The sequence below is a fragment of the Hemibagrus wyckioides genome, linkage group LG07 (assembly GCF_019097595.1).
Source record: "Hemibagrus wyckioides isolate EC202008001 linkage group LG07, SWU_Hwy_1.0, whole genome shotgun sequence".
Lineage (NCBI taxonomy): Eukaryota > Metazoa > Chordata > Actinopteri > Siluriformes > Bagridae > Hemibagrus > Hemibagrus wyckioides.
Window position 1 is genome coordinate 376,248 of NC_080716.1, and position 21,512 is coordinate 397,759.

Below are 21,512 nucleotides of genomic sequence, written 5' to 3' on the forward strand. Positions count from 1 at the left end.
TTCAGCTCCAGCAGTTAACACTTCTGCCAAGGCTGGGATGGAAGCCAGTAACCCCAACTTCAATGCTCACTTGGTGTGTTGTGCTTGCGTGTGTGTAGAGATTCAGTGTTGTGTTTTACTGTTCTGATTTTGACCTTTGCCTGCCTTGACTACAAGTTTGATCTGCTTCTTGTTAATCGTTGCTGCCTTGTGTATATAATCTTTCTTTGCACATATTGAGACATTGTATGTATTCACTGGCACGAGGGCTATGACTGCCATTTTTGTTGGAGATGTTCATTTCTTTCTTTTTTCTTTTTGTTTAGGTCAGATAGCTAATCTCAGTTTGTTTCTGTTTTGTTATTTTTGGTCTTTTGGTCTGTGTTGTGAGACTCATTCCTGTTAACTCTGGGGCATCACATACATGTTCTGTTCTACCTCCTATATATATAACCCTGTGCTATTTCTCACACTTCATGTCCCAACTTGGTCATAAGAACTAATATTAAGATGAACATACCTAGAAGAAGCATTAACAGTAAAAGATTAAAGAGCAGCATGATAGAGATGGTAATCTGCTGAAAGATAAAGCTGAAGGAGTTTACTGTCATAGCCTGTGGAGCTCCACACTTCCTGCAGCTGACACTGTTGATCAGAATATGTCTCACCAGGGGGCAGAGTGATGCCAGGGTTTATTAGATGTAATGTTTTAGTTGTAATTACTGCATCACACTGAGCCACTGACAATGTAATTTTAACTTAGAAAATATTTTTCTTCACTAGATTATACTACACCTCTTGATTTAGACACTTCTGAATGTTGTGAATTGTTGACAACAAATCTTAGTTTGTTTTTATACATGTAAATGAATATAATTTATATATAATTTAAATGAATCATGGGAAAAACTGGCCAGCAAAGTACAATGAATATAAAACAGTACACACCAGCAACAAGTGACACAGAGTCTCTTTATTTTATTCTCTTTCTTCAGCTGCATATGTTACCACAAATGTCTTTTGTGTCTGTGGTTAACTGATAAGTTGCTAAAGGAAGTATTTTTGATAATAACTTCAAATGAATTATTTCATAGGTTTTTGTACAGTCTTTCAGTGACTCTGTATCACTGTGCTACTACTCTAAGAGCACAGTGATAGAGTGCAGAATCTGAGATCTGCAGATGTTTGATAGTAAGTTCAGTAGAGTCTCGGGAAGTTTCTGCATTGAATCGAGAGCCAGAGGGGTTGTAATCATCAGAAGCTCTTGACCTCGCTCCTTTAAGCAATAAAAACTGTGGTGCGCTGTTGGGATATTGTCTGTACCAGTAAAGCCGAATGCTATCACTGCTTGATTCATATGAACATGTCAGAGTAACACTGTCTGTTTCCTTCATGACAATATTGGCATCTTCATCTTTCGCCCAAATTTTATCTGCAAAACTGTCTGTTATACAGGAGAATATTAATAAAGATATAATACAGATATCAAAACATTCTAAAAATATTTTTGTGTAATACCCAACATACCCCATAAATAATGTAAAACATTAATATTACATTAATTCTATAGATCATGAATTTGGTTAATTCCAATAGTAAATTGATGAATTGATGAAAATCACCTGTAACTAGAGTGAGAATCAGTGGTATGTATCTCACTATGTACAGTAAGTTGTATAGTTGATCCATTTCTGAACACAGCTCTGTGAGGATTCTGTATAATAGTGCTGTATGTGCTGAACTTTACACGTCTCTAGAAGGACACACCCAGGAAGTGATGCAGTTGGAGCATAGCATTATACAGATCATCACAACACTGGTGAACTGAGACACCAACACAATACAACATTATTCCACTATAGCTGAATAATCACAGTTATTTTTTATCTTTTCTCCCTCATTTGCAGTCAGATAATACAATGTGAATGTACACAACAGCCATGACTGAATACATTTTCTCTATTACACACAATTCCTTTCCACACAAGTGCTCATATATTCTGTAGTATGCTTCCTCAGAGCTTCTCTTATTAAACTGTTTAAACACATAAATACATTTCAGATGTATTGGTCTGTATCTTGTTTACACATGAATATACAAATACAATATGAATCACTTAAAAACATTCAAATGGAAATTAGTATGTCATGTTAATATGGACTTATTGATATTAATAACAGCTGTTATAACAGGGTGGATAAGTAGCATTGTTTTGTCAGTTCAGAGCTCTCTTATATAAATGACAGATTTATATCTACATTCATTGTTGCAAAGAAACATTTTATTTAATATGAAAATAAAGTAATGAATAATATAAATGACCTACTAACATCAGTTATAGCTATGTATGTATAATCATGTATAAGTACATACAAACCCTCTCTACCCCATAAACAATATAAGAAGCTGCTTAGTGTCCTCCAACTGCAGCCTAAAAAATGTTGGCTGATGAAAATATGTTGTCAATAAAGCACGAGTACTAGTATTATAATCAGGTCAGATATGATCATAAAACAAACGGAAAGCAAATTCCACTGAGAGTTTTCTTTTTCATCCATTTCATCTATTTATACAATCATACTCAATCATGACTCAGTGTTTTGTAAAAGGACATTGCCTTAGCTCACATGCAGCAAAGTAACATGCAGTTGTGTTTACATGCATAATGACTGTCTGAATAGATAAATAAACATTTGTTACAATAAATCATATAAACTGTAAAGAAACTACATCCCTTTATATATTCATATGTATACATGTATATACACTTGACATGGTTCATTATTTTCTAGACATCCACACAGATGTTCTGTATTAATTGTTTTATATTAGATCTAATATTTACAGTAGTGTGTGATGGATTTATAATTCCCAATGTATTTCTATCTGAAATGCTGCACAGTTGTTTTTGTATTTTTTATATAAAAACAATAACATTTCTAAATGAAAAGCAATAATTTATTCAATAGTAACTGTAAAAAAAGTAAAACCAAACAGGAAACAATTGTTGAAAACAGCCATAAATCTCAACATTTAAACTGCATTGGATTTAAAAAATCTATCAATTCACATGATGTACTTTCTGTCATATCAGGGGATTAAATAAAGAAAACTGAATTGAATTGAACTTTCTCCCACTGAACACTGTGCACAAGAGCAGAAAACAAATGATGCACTGATAAATAAGGCAGTTCTAGTGACTGGTCTGTAGTGGTTATACCATCTGTAGAGATAATGTTATGTGGAGAGCAGGTTTCCTGTGTAAAGCTTTAATACAAACAAATGAAAGTATACATGGCATATAAAATGAAGCGACAAAACAATGCAGTGTTAAATTACACAGATATACTCCATCACAACAGAAGTGACAAAGCATGTGAGTCTAATTCTTATATACTGCAAAGCCTAAAAGTCAATCCTTAGTTCTGGAGATTTCCTCATTGTTACTGAGCCCTCAGTAGTCTTTTTATTGCAATATACACTGAAGATGGCATGTACCAACATGACATTAAAATCCAGCCTGGTTCGCCTGTGAAACAGCAACTGCGTCGAATGGCATTTGAAAAACAGCAAAGTGCCGATGAGCAGATCCAACAGAGTCTAGATGCTGGTTTAGCCTCCCAAAGTAATAGCTGCTGGGCTTCACCCATTGTAATGGTACGAAAGAAAGATCAAACGTACCGACTATGTGTAGACTACAGGGCACTAAACGAGCGCACTGTAAAAGACGTCTATCTGATCCCAAGAATCCAAGACACACTAGACACACTGTCCACGGCAAAATGGTTTAGCATATTGGACCTTGCTTCCGGGTACTGGCAAGTGGAGTTGACCCCACAGGTGAGACAGGCAGCTGCGTTCTACAGCAGGAAGGAGCTGTTTGAGTGAAACATCATGCCGTTTGGCCTTTGCAATGCTCCGGCGACGTTCCAGCGATTAATGGACCGTGTCTTGGCTGGAAGGCAGTGGGAAATCTGCCTGGTATACCTAGACGACATCATCGTCCTGGGCAGGAATGTAAAGGAAATGCTCCAGCGGCTGGCACAGGTGTTCAAAAGGCTGCGGCAAGCAAATCTGAAGCTGAAACCCGCCAAATGTTGTCTCTTCTGCTGCCAGGTAATCTACCTTGGCCACGTCATCTCAGAGCATGGTATAGCCGCCGACCCAGAGAAGGTGCAGAAAATTTGAGAATGGCCACAGCCCGTGAGTGTTCCCGAAGTTTGACAGCTTGTGGGTCTCGCATCCTCCTACAGGCGGTTTGTCAAAGATTTTGCTGCAGTTGCAAAGCCCCTTAACAACCTGTTGAGGAAACATGCCCGATTTCACTGGACCCCTGAGAGCCAACAGGCATTTGATGAGTTAAAGAAGCTGCTCACTACCACCCCAATCCTTGGCTACCCTATGGACAGTGGTGATCTTGTTCTGGACACAGCTGCTAGCAATTTCGGAATCAGAGCTGTGCTTTCTCAATTACAGCAAGGGGAAGAATGTGTACTAGCATATGGGAGTCGGAGTCTGACGCCAACTGAGCAGAATTACTGCACCACATGTAGAGAACTTTTAGCTGTGGTGGAGTTCACAGCACATTTTCATCAGTACCTGCTGGGCAGATCCTTCACTGTACACACAGACCATAGAAGCTTACACTGGCTCCTGAGGATGAGAGAACCAGAGGGACAATTGGCCAGATGGCTCGAGAAGCTTGGGTAGTATGACTTCAAAGTTGTTCATCGCCCGGGGCACTGTCACGAAAATGCTGATGTGCTTTCTCTGAGGGCATGCCGTTCAACTTGCCCATGTAACCTTAAGAATCCCACCTTGAGTAGCCCTCAGCTCTGTCACCAAGCGGTCCAGTGTGACCTTGATGGCAAACCTATACATGATGAACCTGCAGCCGTTACCCCAGAGTCTTGTCCAGTGGGGGTAGTACAACCTGCCATTACTGCCAGTACCCTTCCATTCTCTGGGTGGACTACCGACGAACTGCGTTCTGCTCAGACAGCCGATCCGGAAATTGCTCCCATCAAGAGGTGGATGGAGGAAGGCAATGAATGACCTTCCTGGGAGAATGTGTCCCCCTATGGCCCAGCAACAAAAGCCTACTGAAGCCAATGGCAAAGACTGTACCTGAATGAGGGCCCTGAGTTTTGTCCCCAGATAATCCTGCCACGAGTTTTCTGGGAAGATGTAATGCGCCAGATGCACGAGGAGCCAGTGGGTGGACATTTCGGTGTGGAGCGAACACCGTCTTGGTTGCGGACCAGATATTGTTGGTACCAAATGCGAGATAGATGTTTCACTTTGGTGTCGCACATGCACATAGGTCTGCCGTTATGGGGCACCACTTACACTCCATAGTGACCAAGGCACCAATTTTGAATCGGAGGTCTTCCAGAGCATGTTTGAGTTGCTAGACATTGACAAAACCCGCACAACACCTTTCTGACCTCAGTCAGATGGACAGGTTGAGCGATTTAACCCTCTGGGGTCGACAGCATTGTCAACGATGCCAATCACTTTTTTTCTCTTTGAAAGTGTTTTTGTAAATGAAATTATATTGTAGCAACCCAGAAAAAAACATGCACACAAACGGTAGACGGTTGTCTTTCCAAAAAGGTTATTGCCAAATGTTTGTTATTAAATTAATGTTAAAAATAAAAAGCAAAGGTATGTCAAATTCTCGTCTCCACACTCACCGGAGCCCCGCCCCCGCACTTAGCGCTCCATTCACATGCAGGATTTATGTAAACGACTCTATTCAGATGGAAGTAAATGCTAATTGCTGTGTTGTTTGTGGGGAGTGATGTGCTAATGCATGCCCGTGTCTAACAGAAAAAAAGGGCTTGAATGAAGAAACAAACCAAAAAAAAATCTTCCACTCTTTGTGATCTGAGTATATAATGACTGAAATAAAGCTGTCAGAAAGTCAGAAAGCGTGCACCGATGTGAACAGCTTTATTTCAGTCATAAACAGTGGAAACTTTTGCTAAGCAGACAAAATTTAAAACAAATAATATAATAGTATCCCAGAAAAACAACATAGTTACCTGTGAATGGCTTCAATGTGGTTGTGAATATGCCTTTTAGCAAACGTTCTAAAAGCATTGCATTTCAATGAAAATTTCAGAAACCATGCTTTATTTTTTGTTTCTCTCAACAAAACCTGGCCTCAGTGTGCCCTGTTTTTGTAGGAGGAATCTGAATGTATAGGTGCAAACAGCTGAGACATCAATAGGAGTCCTGGGGAAACCTGGTGTCACCTGAGCCAGGTGTCAATAGGTCTTACATTTTCATGAATAGTCATTGATTATTCAGGGAAACAGAGGCTCTGTTGAAAAAAGTTAGGCACATCAGTCACTTTACCCCAAATAAAAGGTCTTTCTGAGTGTTATAATTTAGCTGTTTTTCTATGGGCCCACACCCAAGACTTTCATGAACTCAGTCCTGTGTTCAAAACAATCTGCAAGGTTTGTTTATTCTCCATTTTCACTGTTTTTTTCTGCTAGAGTTCAAAATTCTATTTTTGTGTATGTGTACTTTGACATATGCTTAAAAGTCACACATGAATCTAACCATATTATGCCATATTATGAAAGCCCAGTTTGTGCTCTATGTAAAGTTTAAATGTATTAGGTACTACATTGGTAAAGCTTTGAAATTTACAAAAATTTAAGAAGAGCCCCGATTCACTGCAGGTTAAAGGTAATGCAAAGCAAGCCCAGAAGGGGGCACCTGGATTTGAACCAGGGACCTCTTGATCTGCAGTCAAATGCTCTACCACTGAGCTATACCCCCACAGGTAAATGTTAGCAACTGACAACAGGTGTGTTCTAAATGGATGTCATTTTACTATTGGTCCAAGGATTCATAGATTAAAAGTTTCCTACTGCCATGGGATTATCTACACATGACATCATTTGTAGGCTTGGTCATTTCCAGACGACTTTTAATGTTGTAAACTGTTAACCAGTTAAGGATACCTGAATCAGTGGAGTCAGGCAGGGGTATGCGGATTCGTTCGGGGGGACCTTCTGATCCGTAACACAAATCAATCGCCCCTTGAAAGCCAAAGCCTATTTGATCATCTTTGCTATCCAAGAGCATCCCTTCAAGGCCACAATTTACCCATCTTTGTAAACTCACCACGTTGTGTAATCTATTCCACGGATAAATTAGGGTGTCGGAGGACGAAGGTAGGTCTTACCCTGGATTACATTGTTGTCGTTGTTAAAACTTTTATTTAGTGAGTCCCTGCAAGTAGAGCTGGTATAATGATCAAGGGAATTTTTTAAATGTGGAGACAGTCCATGTAGATGGTGGAGGTGTTTGGAATATGTTCTTGGCCATCAATGGCACAAATCAATCGTCTCTTGAAAACCAAACCCTATTTGAGCATATTTGCTGACCATCAGCATCCCTTCATGGTCACAATTTACCCATCTTCGTGAATTCCCCATTTTTTAATCCATTCTAAGAATAAGTGAGTTTGTCGGAGAGCGATGGAAAGGCTTACCCTGGATTACGATGGTGTTGGAAAGAACACCTTCATTGAGTAGTGCGGAACAATGTGCTCAGAAGTGTGTGCGCGCTCGCGGTTCATCTAGTTTGGAAAGCAGAGAAATAAAAGCTTATTTGCTATTTATTTTAGAGTTCATGTAAGTTATTCCATCCGGGAGTAAATTCTGAGGGAAGTTAAATGGCATGCATCGGCTAACTTTGTCCGTCTCATCGTTTTTTCCGAACACTGAACTAACGAACTGCTACCCTGCCGCTGTGAGTTATCAGAGCAGAGGAAGTAACACAGGGTTCTTAAAAGTGTCCTACTACTGGGGTAAATATTACATTGTATTGTATATTATGTTATATTATATTGTATATTTATTGTTTATTGTATATTTATTGTAAAATCAGTGTGACATTAAAGGATGAAGATCGTCCTACCGTGAGGGGCTGAGTGTTGTCAGAAGGAGCTCTTTCTCCCCGCAGGACGCGGTAACCATAGTAACCAGTGATTTCCGGATTGGACCTAAGATTTCCAGCCCAGCTACAGCTTAAAACCCGTCCATTTAAAAATGAAATAAAATAAAATAGCAGCCCCAAATGCATACTGTGATAACTAATACATTAACAAACAGAAAACCCAAAACAAATGGGTAAGTGCAAAGGGCACTATTTAGACACACACACACACACACACACACACTGACAGACCCGCAGCACAGGCGATCTCACCCAGTGTCCAGCTCTTCAAGTCCTGCAGAAATCCGCGGAAGTTTTGAAGTTATGCCCAAGGCATAAGCGAACTAAGCGGCTGCTTAGGGCCCCGTAGCCACCAGGGGGCCCCCAAGAGTACATGAAATGACCGTCTTTTTTTTGATATCTGTCAATGGACAATGGTTATTATACAAAATGACAATAATTAGTTATAATTAGTGATATTGGTGGCACAGAGGGGCCCCCGAAATAAAATGTTAGGATATTGTTTGTACAATTAAAGCCAAACATAATGACTGCTTGACTCATAAGAAAGTGTCTGTTTCCTTACTGACAATGTTATCATCTTCATCCTACGGACCGATTTTATCAGATTAACATCATCACCTTCATCTACAACTTTATGAGGGAAAAGTGGCTTTATTGAATCTGCCATGGAGAAGAAAATGTAATGTATTTAAATTATTCTATTATTGTATTTATTCAATTTTATACAAATTTACTAACAATTAAAATGAGTAAATATTTTAGTTTTTATATTTTATAAGTAGTATCTTGACTTGTGGCATTTATTTGTTTGTTGTGATAAAGCATGTTTATTAGAGTTCATATTATTCTGCAAAGAAGTATTTATAACAGAGTCTACATCTTTGGAGGATGTGAGCAGAGTCCTAGCACCTGACCCACAATAAGATAACTCACTACACCATCTTGTGGAGAAATAAGAAAGACTTGGTTTTTAAGGTAATTGAAAGTAATTTATTTATTAATGACATTAATAAATAAACTTCTGAACTATAATTAATATTATATAATGTATATATTTAGCATTTTTTGCATTTCTTTGTATAGACTTCCCAAACAGAGTTCCATAGAGTTCCTGGACTAAATCGCTGTTCCAGTTCACTTCAAATATTTTTCCATCTGATTTTATTCAGTAGGGTTAATTAAGTGTAGTGACCAAAGAACAAAACTGGAGCTATGATTGCACTGGTGTTAATTACAATCATACAGGTCTCACAAACAGAATATTGTCTATAGAGAAAAAGAGCTGCAGAGGAACAGAAACTTTTCCTCCAACAATTTTCTTCATCTATTGATCAAGAGGAGAATAAACTGTGCACCTGAGCCTTTCCTCATTAATGTTCAAGAACACGTCTGTTATAAACAATCAGCTAAAAGAACATTCTCACTCTAACTACATTTCACTGGCAATCAGAAACTGATATGTATTTATTTTATAGTTAAGTTTGGTTACTTAAAGATGATTGTGATTACATTTAACAGTGTATTCTGGGTGGATGAATTGTTGTCAACAGCCTTTAATATAAATACACCAATTTATTAGAATTTATTGACAACAATTTATTATTAAGCAACTTAATTAAAATACTTGTTCTTTTGGTTTGTAACTTGCGAACTAAAGGACTTAGCAATATCAGCAATAGTGAAGAAAACCAAGTGGGCATAATAACATTGTTATCCTGAGTGTTTAGTTAGTTTGTGTTTATTTTTTGAAATAAACATCAAATTTATTCATATTCATGACAACTCTGCTTTACCTCACACAGCAACTCTTTCTCATCTACTAGACAATTAGCAAATCTTAGTATGCTAAAACTACAGTAAAACCAAGCCCCAGGTCCATAAGCTGCAGCTGCAACCTAATGAATGGTCATTCAATCAGAGTTTATTTTTAGTACCTACTTTATCCTGGTCACACTTCCACAACTGTCTATATACATTATATATACACACCTTCATTCATTCATTCATGCTTTGTCCTGGGCAGGTGAATCTGGAGCTTCTCCCAGCAACACTAGGGATGATGCAGGAATACACCCTGGATGATACAGCAGTCTAATGCAGGACAAAATGCACAGACACATTCACACACTCATTCAGACTTAGGGGAAATTTAGCTCCAGCTGCAAATGTTTTTACAAATGTTGTTTGTATCTGTGGTTAACTGATAAGTTGGAAAAGTGAGTCTCTTTCATCTTCTGTGGTTTTAGAAACTTAATATACCATGTTGATGTTTTTGTAAAGCCTTTCAGTGACTCTGTATCACTGTGCTACGTCTCTAAGAGCACAATGATAGAGTGCAGAATCTGAGAGCTTTAGACCTCTGATAGTAAGTTCAGTAGAGTCTCTGCTTGTTTTCGACTCTAGTCGACGATCATCAGGAGTGCTCCCATAACTTGCTCTTGACCTTGCGCCTTTATACAGTAAAAACTGTGGTGCGCTGTTAGGATATTGTTTGTACCAGTAAAGCAAAATGTATTCATTGCTTGCCTCATATGAACATTTCAGAATAACAGTCACTGCTTCTTTCCTGACAATGTTTGCATCTGTTGGCTCAATTTTATCTGCAAAGCTACCTGGTGTGACAAAAACATAAAGAAACATGTCAGTGAAGTATTTTTTGTAATTCCAATATTGACTTAAGGAATCAAGAAATTACTAGATTAATACAAACATGCTTATTAATTAATGCAATTATTTAACTGATTAAATATCACTGCAATAATTAATAACTGATTGAAAATTACCTGTAACTAGAGTGAGAATCAGTGGTATGTATCTCACTATGTACAGTAAGTTGTATAGTTGATCCATTTCTGAACACAGCTCTGTGAGGATTCTGTATAATAGTGCTGTATATGCTGAACTTTACACGTCTCTAGAAGGCCACACCCAGGAAGTGATGCAGTTGTAGTATAACTTTTTACAGATTATTACTTAACAATATCAGTGAGAGTGAACTGAGTAACCAGTACAACACAGAACAAAAACACTGTTACTTCACAAACCATTGCATCAGACATGCTATTTTATCATTGTAAAATATTTATTCCTAAATAAAAGGATATAAAGGTTTGACAGCGGCACACGCAGCACCGCACGCGAGTGGTCTCCTTGTTTGTAGCAGTGTCCATTGTTCAACTTAAACTGAATTGACTTTATTTTACTGTGAATACTGTGCACAAGAGCAGAAAACAAATGATGCACTAATAAATAAGGCAGTTATAGTCACTGCTAAAAAAAACCCAGAATTGTTCTGTAGTGGTTATACCATCTGTAGAGATATTGCTATGTGGAGAGCAGGTTTCCTGTGTCAAGCTTTAACACAAACGAATGAAAGTACACACATTGCAGTGTTAAATTACGCAGATATACTACATAACTAATAAGACTAAGTAATCTAATTAAAAACAATTTCTGAATCTACAAAAATCAATGTTAACTCACCGAGTGAAAGCCACAGACACATGAATATAACAGTGAACATGATGGATGAGCTTATAAATGAAAATAAAATTTCTGCAGTCTGATATATTAACATTATAAACATTCATGAAGCTCCACCCCACAGCATCACATGACAGTGTCACTAATGTTACTGACAGATTGTTGATTCTTACTGAAGCTTTCTGGCTTTACATTCAGCACCACATGGATAAATTTTCCTGAGCACATGGTAAACAAACACAAACTGATAGCATGAAAAATACTTCAATAAAATAAATGAACTAATGAATGTGGAAGTGAGTGTGCATTGTGGGAAGTGGAGTCTGGTACAATGCAGGATGGGAAATGGAAATTTAGGTGTGTGTAGACCTAATGACCTGTTTATTAAATAGGATTACAAACAGTTGAGGAGTATTTTACTGTGGTGAGGAACAAACCAGCCTCTTTTCTTTCTCTAATCTATCATTTTTTATCAATATCATCTGTATTGATGGATTTTTATATCATTATTTTTCATTTAAGCATGAAACTGTGTACAAATAAAGAGTGTAGTATTTATATTATCTCATGACAAACATCCCATTGCAAGTGAACATGTACATTTCATTTTTACAGAAATTGCATGTATAGCCCTACTACAAGTTCAGTTTCCTTTCTGGATTCAAGCAAACTCCTTTCAAGGCTTGATGATGTGTTGAAAATGACACTAATTAGCTTGATTGTACAAGCATTAAATAGATTATAGAGATTAAATAGAGATTATTAAAACATTCTGATTGGTTCTAGACTTTTTTATATATAAAAGTATTATCTATGTAAGGCTGAAGAATAGCTGTAGTCTTTATAATTGTGTAAAGTATTCATAATCATAATGTCAGCATCTCTGGGGGATGTAAGCAGAATCCTAGTACTTGTCCAACAATAAGATAACAGCCTCCACCATCTTGTGGTGAAAGGAAAGAGACTTTAACACACCAAGGTCTTTTCTGTTTGAACTTAGTTATTTATTTATTTTTTACTCAATCATAAAACTATATCCCAATTTGCACATAAAAAAGCCTGCTGGGAAAAAGAAGCCATGGTTTTGTTTGATTGTTTGTTTTTTCACAAATTATGGCAATAATAATTTTCAGAACATTACTTTATTCAACTCCTGAACTTGTACAGAGCCTCAGCTGCTTCACTGAAGTTCAGAAATGGTCCCAATTGGACCCTCTGAGTACCTTTCTGTTTAAATGTCTGTCTAATGTAACTTCTGGTTTCCTGGGCAAAATAGAATAGTTATAGAAGAATAGAAGAAGAATGAATGAATGAATGAATGAATGAATGAATGAATGAATGAATGAATGAATGAATGAGCTGTCTACTAATAATAAAATATTATAATAATATAAACTCTTTATAAATCTTGAGAAAGAAAGAGAGACTTCCCCAAAAGGACATGTAGCAAAACTGTGTGAAGGTTTTTGTACAGTGCAGCTGGATTTCCTGTCACTGTGGGCCTCAGAGCACAGTAGTATAGAGCAGAGTCTGATACAGCAGCAGAGGACATGATCAGATCCACTTGTTTATCATCAACTTTAACAGACATTCTTGGGGGAGGATCAGAATTATAAGTTCCACTTTGAGCAATATAAAGAAGGAACTCAGGTTTAGATTTTGGATATTGTCTGTACCAGTACAGGATGTCTGATGCACTACTTTTTTTGTAGCTGCAGGACAGAGTAACATCATCACCTTCATCTACAGCTTTATGAGGGAAATCTCTATTGATTCTGCCATGGAGTCACCTGTCATAGAGAAGAGAACATAATGTTTAAATAATCAACAGGAAATACTTAAGTCAGACCCACACTACATTTTCACACTGCATCACCACACAGACTAATATTTAATATAATATAGTTAATATTTCTGCAATAACAAAAAGTCAATGTTAACTCACCTAGTGAAATCCACAGATACATGAATATAACAGTGAACATGATGACTGGTCTTAGCTCAGTGAAAATAGTGGAGATCTTTCTGTAATCTAATATGTTAACACCATAAAGCTTCAAAATTGCTCCACCCCACAGCATCACATGACAGTGTCACCAATGTTGTTGTCAGATTGTTGATTCTTACTGAAACATCCTGGCTTTACATTCAGCCTCATATGGGAAACCTGTCCAGAGGACATTTAAGTAAACACATACTGAAAGCAGGAAATTAATGTATTTATGTAAAAATGATCAGTTTAATCTAGTAAAAATCTAATCTAATAATTACATTGTCAGTATTTTAATTATATATGTTAGTGATATCTCTAAATTAGAGAATTATTGTATAAACACCAGCAGGCAGATTAATGTTAGAAACACTAAGTGGAAGAGAATAAGGTTTAATTGAGAATAACGAATACTTTTTTTACTTGATAATTAAGGTTTAAACTCACAATAGCATCAGAAGAAGAGAAAGAAGAGTAAAGGCAGATTTACAGATAAGTTTCCAGTTTTCAGTGTTTCTGACACAGCAGTTGCTTTTGTTTGTCAGAGAAATGACATTAGATGAGTATTTATTCTTATGACAGTTTAGTGTTAAGTGGACAGTTGTGTTGTTTAATCAGAATGATATCTCTGAAATTATCTTAGGCACTAAGAGTAACCAGGGCAGGGGTTAGGATATTATATCAGCAGTATGTATGATAGAAGAACAAGTATACTCTATGTCACAAAGGTTTTACTGTGAAAAGTAGCTTCCATCATCTCAGAGAATGTGAGCAGGTTGTGTGGTAGTGTCTCTAGTACTTAACCCACAATAAGATAAGTGACTGCGCCATCTTGTGTTCACTGAAGCGAAAAACCTTATATTCATACTGTGGATTAGTAATTATATATTAGAACTTACATTTAAATTGTATTTACAACACCAGGTTACGTTATTTAATGTAAAGCACGAAAAGAAATAATAATAGAAAACTAAAAGGAAACAGATGTTGAAAACAGCTGTAAATCTCAACAACTAAACTGAACTGGCCATTGAGAAATACTTTATATTCATATGACATGCTTCTTTTCCTATCAGGGGATTAAACACACACACACACACACACACACACACACACACACACACACGCACACACACACACACACACAAACAATTCCCTTTAGATAAATTTACTCAGATGTTTGTTCATGAATCACATCATAATGATTCTTTCTCACACTGAACACTGCAAAAGATCAGAAGACAACAATGCACTAATGAATAAGACGGTTCTAGTTACTTGTTTGAAAATACAAGGAACTGATAATAAGATAATCCTTAGTTGTGAAGATGATCTCCTTCTGTTGAGGTTTTACTTGTTGAACATTGGGCTATAACTGATTAGTTTGACTATTATATATGTGAAGTTACGACACTTAGACAACAAAATGCCCTTCATCTGCAGTGTAATTACTCCAGACAGAACAGAGAGGATCATGAGTCCACTGGCATTGTGGAATTCTGCTATGAGGATTGACCTGAGCCTTGTCTTTAGTGCACTTGTTATCAGTCAATATGGAATTGTACCATGAGGGTAGAAATCTTTCTTTATTATAAAAATTACTCCATACTGCAAGAAAATACTTTAAGCAGAAGGATTTTAACAGGAGTTTAGGTTAGTGTCAGTTTTGTGTGCAGTTTTGCATCATTTCCAAAAAACACATGACAGTAGGAAGATTTGCTAGGAGAAATTGCACTTCTGTGTGAATGAGTGTGTGAAAGGGTTTGTGGAGTGCAAAGGACTGACATCCCATTCAGGGTGTTTTCCCACCTCATGTCTGGGACAGACTCTGTATCTACTATGACCCTGACCCAATAGAGAAAATGATAGAATCCCCCAAAAGGACATGTAACTTTCTCTAAAGCATTGGAAGAGCTGCTTTCAATATAACAAAACTGTGTGAAAGTTTTTGTACAGTGCAGCTGGATTTCCTGTCACTGTGGGCTGCAGAGCACAGTAGTATAGTGCAGAGTCTGATACAGCAGCAGAGGAGATGATCAGATCCACTTTCTTATTCGTTTTATCTTGCTCTTTTTTAAGTTTTATGGACAATCGTGGATGAGGTGGTTGAGCCTCAGTGACAGTTTCAGTGCTTTCATAAATAAGCAGCAGAAACTCGGGTCTTGATCCAGGTTTTTGTCGATACCAGTGGAGTCTGTCAACTGATCCAGTATATGTGCAGGACAGTGAGATGTTGCTGCCTTCCATTGAAAATACATTGGTTTGATCTGGTTTAATGTTATTGTCAGCAGCCTCTGCTATAAAAACATTACAACAATATTGTGATATTTTAATCATAAATGACACATTTCACATGGAAAATTACGTCTTATAAATTAGAAAAAATAATATTTTGTGTGCAGTGTATATGACTTACCAACATCAGCAAGAGTGAAAAACACCACGAAGAGGAACAACATTGTTTTCCTGAGTGTTTAGTTCAAACCTCTAGCTTTAGAAATGAATGTCAGTGTTACTATTTGATGTACATCTCCACCTCTAGCTCCACCTACTTGTATTTATGTTTATTCATGACAGATCTGCTGTTCTGAATACTGTTTATATAAAGCTTGTAGAAATATTTTTGTATTAATAAAACAATCTGGTTCTGAGAAGCAATGGATTCACTCGTACCATTTACTCAATTTTTCTGTGATATTTTGACATTAAAAGTTACAACACTTGTTTTTGGGTCTCTCTCTCTGTCTCTCTCTCTCTCTCTCTCTCTCTCTCTGTCTCTCTCTCTCTCTCTCTCTCCTTTCTTTAGTAGGAGGTTTTTGGGATTGCACTGTGTGACACTGATTTTGGAATATGGAAGAAATATTTATACAAATACCTATGTCTTCATAGCCCCCATATATATCTCTTTCAAATACTGCGGAATTTGTCATTTCCATGTTTTTTTTTCCTCACAAGAAAACAGATTTTGATAGTAGCTGTAAAACTTAACAACTCCACTGAATTGGCCATTAAGAAAGTCTTGTTGTACATCCTGTCCTAACAGGGAAGTAAACACACAAAATTACTTTAGATTTTCTTAAATACTTGATTATTAATCACAAGATAATATTTGAAACCTCTTCTTCTTCTTTCGGCTTTTCCCTTCAGGGGTCTCCACAGTGAATCATCTCTCTCCACCTATCCCTATCTTCTACATCCTCAACACTTACACCCACTAGCTTCATATCCTCATTCATTACATCCATATACCTCCTCTTTGGCCTTCCTCTTTTCCTCCTTCCTTGCAGCTCCATGTCCAACATTCTCCTACCAATATACTCACTCTCCCTCCTCTGAACATGTCCAAACCATCTTAATCTGGCCTCCCTACCTTTGTCCCCCAAACGTCCAACATGAGCTGTCCCTCTGATGTACAGCTCTTCCCTTGGCACCCTGTCATATGCTTTCTCCAAGTCTACAAACACACAGTGCAACTCTCTCTGACCATCCCTATACTTCTCCATCAACATTCTCAGAGCAAAAATTGCATCTGTTGTGCTCTTTCTGGGCATGAAGCCATACTGCTGCTCACATATTTCCACTACCTTCCTTAACCTAGCTTCCACTACTCTTTCCCATAGATTCATTGTATGGCTCATCAACTTTATCCCCCTATAGTTGCTGCAACTCTGCACATCACTCTTATTCTTAAAGATCTTCTCTACACCTCTTCTCCATTCCTCAGGCATCTTCTCACTCTCTAAAACCCTGTTAAACAAACTAGATAAAAATTCCACTTTCCAGGAAATTCCAGGAAGTGATGCTGTTGGAGCATAATTTTACACAGATCATCACTTCACAGTATCAGTGACAGTGAACTGAGTCACTAATACAACACAGAACTATTCCACTGTTGCTGATCAACCCACTGCATCTGACTTCACCTCTTAAACATATTTATTGGAGTTAGAGGTCAGAGCTGTGTCTCAGGACTCTAATAGCAAAAGACACAATAACTCACAATACTTTATACTTTGATACTACCTTTTAAAACTAAGCACATTTCCAGGTTTTTTCTACTTTATTTCGAGTAGAAATTGGAATAGAAAAGCTATACTTGTATTCAGGCTGTATAGGTAACAAGAGGTTTTGTGTTTTGTTAGCTGATATTTCTGAACTACTGTATGAGTGCAGCATTTGATTCTCCAAGCTACTGTTATAACAGACATAGCAAGTGTTAGCTTACTAGCTAGTTATTCTCACAGTTATGTCAGAGAACAAACAACTCCTGAAATAACTTAATACATAACATTTACTGTCACATATGACAGGTTACAAATAGCAGTGGTAATATATGCCTTGAGAGATACAAGCTAACAAAAATGCCTAAAAGGACCATTTCTGTGTTGGAAAACAAAACAAAATTCTCACTTAGAAGTTTCCTAAACAGACTTGCTTTCTTTTACAGGTTCTGCAGATGCAGAGTCTCACAGGGTAACAGACATATTCCCAAAACCCACAGTAATTATGTGCTGAAGTCTTTTAATATCAATGTCAAAAGCACACTGGGTCATCAGACTACTGGACATTCTTATTATTCAAGACTCAAGACCAAAGAAACATATGTTAAATACATCAATTCTCAAGCACAATACACACAGAAATAACTGTTCATCAGAATTAATATTTAATGTCATTATTCCTGAAATAGTATAGCATTTTGGGGTTTTTCTGGCATTTAAATTTTACACTGTCATTTACTAAGCTAGCTAAAGTCAGTGGGCTAAAAGCTGCCACCACTGGCTATGAGACCTGCACTTAGTGCTGTGGAGACTGAGCAGAGAAGTCTTTTCTGTTCAACATGGCCTTGTGTTTTAGTGAACTTGCTAACTTGTGCTGTCAGCTCTTGACTGATGACAAATAACATGCAACACCAATATATATATATGTTGTATATATGTGTTGCATGTTATTTGTGATCAGTCAAGAGCTGATTAAAGATTAACATTTACTTTTAAAGGATTTGTTTTCTGATTATTCAACCAATAAATAATAACAACATATGTAAGAGGATCATTATTGGATTTCAAAGCAAATCAACATCAAGGTCTGAGAATTAAGAAAGTACTGTATTTGAATGAAACAGGTAAACATCTCCCCCTGCTGAGAAAAACATGCAGCCTGACTTTTTGTACAGTCTGTTTGAGTTTTGTGTCACTGTGGGCTCCATGGTGCAGTAGTACAGTGCAGAGTCTGATACTGCAGCAGGAAAGATCTCCAGATCTACTTTCTTGTTCGTTTTGTGAAGTTTGGTGGATAGTCGTGGGTCAAGATGTTCAGCTTTAGTGACATAATCTGTAGATTTCTGAATCAGCAGAAGAAACTCTGGTCCTGATTGAGGTTTTTGTCGATACCAGTGGAGATAGTAAGCTGAATCATCATATGTGCAGGTCAGTGTGATGTTGCTGCCTTCACTTGAAGATATGATGGTTTGTTCTGGTGTAATGCTGCTGTCAACAGCACCTGCTATAAAACATTGCAACAACATAAACATTATTCATTACTTAAGGGTGTTAATTTTTTTAACTGAATCATGTTTAGGTATCAGGTCAAATCTCCAGCATTCACCTAAAGTTTGTGTATAATATAAATGACTTACCAATGTTTTTAACAACTATGAAAATAAAGAAGAGTAACATGACTGTTGTGTCTCTCTTGCAGTAGGTATAAATGGCAGGATCTCTGTGAAACTTTCTAAACTGTATCTTACCACATCTAGCTCCACCCACTTTTACTTACTCATAGTCATGTCAGTTCTGGTATCATATTGATCAAAAAAAAGCAATGAATTTTCATAATAGAATTTATTGAATGTTGTTTACATCTTTTAAGGCTGATTTTTACTAAATATAGTGACAGTGACCCTATCACCATCACCTTGATCCTGGTCAGGTGTTTACTGAAGATTAATGAATGAACCCTTTGTGGATTTTAGTTATGTGATGATACACATATTAATGCAAATTGTAATTCGTCATATTAACATATCTGTGTCACAGCCTGGGAATTATGTTCTGTAGACTAAATGTCCCATCTTCTAAATAGGTCAATAGGTCAGGTCTAATCCACATGAAGCCTCTCATCAAAATGCATATAAGATGCTCAGTCATTTGAATTGATGTGCTCCCTGTGCTAAAAAGAGAAATGAAGTAAATGAAATATGAAAACATCTTGGAACTAATATGAAGTGTTATATCCGGTGAGGTTGTGTTGTATATTCTGTCTTATATGTTTAGTCCTTCAGGTTGGTCCCCTCTGTACTCTAGCCCTCCTTACTGCTTCAGCTCCAGCAGTTAACACTTCTGCCAAGGCTGGGATGGAAGCCAGTAACCCCAACTTCAATGCTCACTTGGTGTGTTGTGCTTGTGTGTGTGTAGAGATTCAGTGTTGTGTTTTACTGTTCTGATTTTGACCTTTGCCTGCCTTGACTACAAGTTTGATCTGCTTCTTGTTAATCGTTGCTGTCTTGTGTATATAATCTTTCTTTGTACATGTAAATATTGAGACATTGTATGTATTCACTGGCATGAGGGCTATGACTGCCATTTTTGTTGGAGATGTTCATTTCTTTCTTTTTTCTTTTTGTTTAGGTTAGATAGGTAATCTCAGTTTGTTTCTGTTTTGTTATTTTTGGTCTTTTGGTCTGTGTTGTGAGACTCATTCCTGTTAACTCTGGGGCATCACATACATGTTCTGTTCTACCTCCTATATATATAACCCTGTGCTATTTCTCACACTTCATGTCCCAACTTGGTCATAAGAACTAATATTAAGTTGAACATACCTAGAAGAAGCATTAACAGAAAAAGATTAAAGAGCAGCATGATAGAGATGGTAACTGTGTCTCAGTTAGTAGGTTGGATTGCTCAAACGTCAGAGACATACTTAATCTCACAGTCATGTATTAGTATATATACAGTAAAAGAAACATTGACCTTTATTAATCAAATGTGCATGCAGTTAAACTTTTTACTGAACCTTCTACTCTCTATATACTCTCTACTTGCTCTAGCTCACATCCAACAAAATAACATGCATCTGTACAAACATGCACAAGAGACACACAATTGAATCAATACATTCATGTAAATGTTTATTTATTTATTTATTTACTTACTTATAAATGTATAAATTATCATTAATTACAGTGAATCATGGACAAAACTGGTAAGAAGGGTTAATAAGCTAAATTGTCATATGCACCTACAACACCAAACACAATGAATCTGTTAGTATCTGTAAAATGCTTTTTGATTATAAAAATGTAGATTCTTTACTTTACTTTGATTAATATGTAGTTTGTCTTTTTTAAACACATTTTATTTTTATTAATATGTTTGTTTGTTTGTTTATTTGCTTAGTTACTACTTTTTTATTTATTCATTTATACCACAGAATTACCACAAACATTGTTTGTGTCTGTGGTTTTCTGATAACAGGTTGGTAAAGGAAGGATCTTTGATGTGGTTTTAGAATCTTCATTTATACTGGTTTATACGTTTTTGTAAAGCCTTTCAGTGACTCTGTATCACTGTGCTGCTACATGAAGAGCACAATGATAGAGTGCAGAATCTGAGAGCTTTAGTCCTCTGATAGTAAGTTCAGTAGAGTCTCTGCTTGTTTTTGTCTCTAATCGAGTATCAGTGGGTTTACGCTGTCCTGAAACTGACCTTGCGCCTTTATACAGTAAAAACTGTGGTGCGCTGTTAGGATATTGTTTGTACCAGTAAAGCCGAATATTTTCACTGCTTGACTCATATGAACATTTCAGAGTAACAGTCTCTGTTTCCTTCCTAACGATGGAATCTTCATTTGTTGGCTCAATTTTATCTGCAAAAATGCCTGTTGATAAGAACATTAAGAAATTAAACTGTTAAGCATTTTTTAAAACCAAATATTGACCAGACAAATTAGGAAATTACTCTATACTCTAAAATCCAAATTATTAGTTAATACAGTGAATTAACTAATGAAAATAAATGACCTGTAACTAGAGTGAGAATCAGTGGTATGTATCTCACTATGTACAGTAAGTTG

The 21,512-nt window shown here is 36.8% G+C and overlaps 1 non-coding gene across 1 annotated transcript; it reads right to left on the reverse strand.

Moving 5' to 3' along the window:
• Positions 1-6,703: 6,703 nt before the first annotated feature.
• On the reverse strand, positions 6,704-6,775 carry trnac-gca (transfer RNA cysteine (anticodon GCA)). Its single transcript has one exon. It is a non-coding gene; the product is annotated as a tRNA-Cys (tRNA).
• Positions 6,776-21,512: the final 14,737 nt, after the last annotated feature.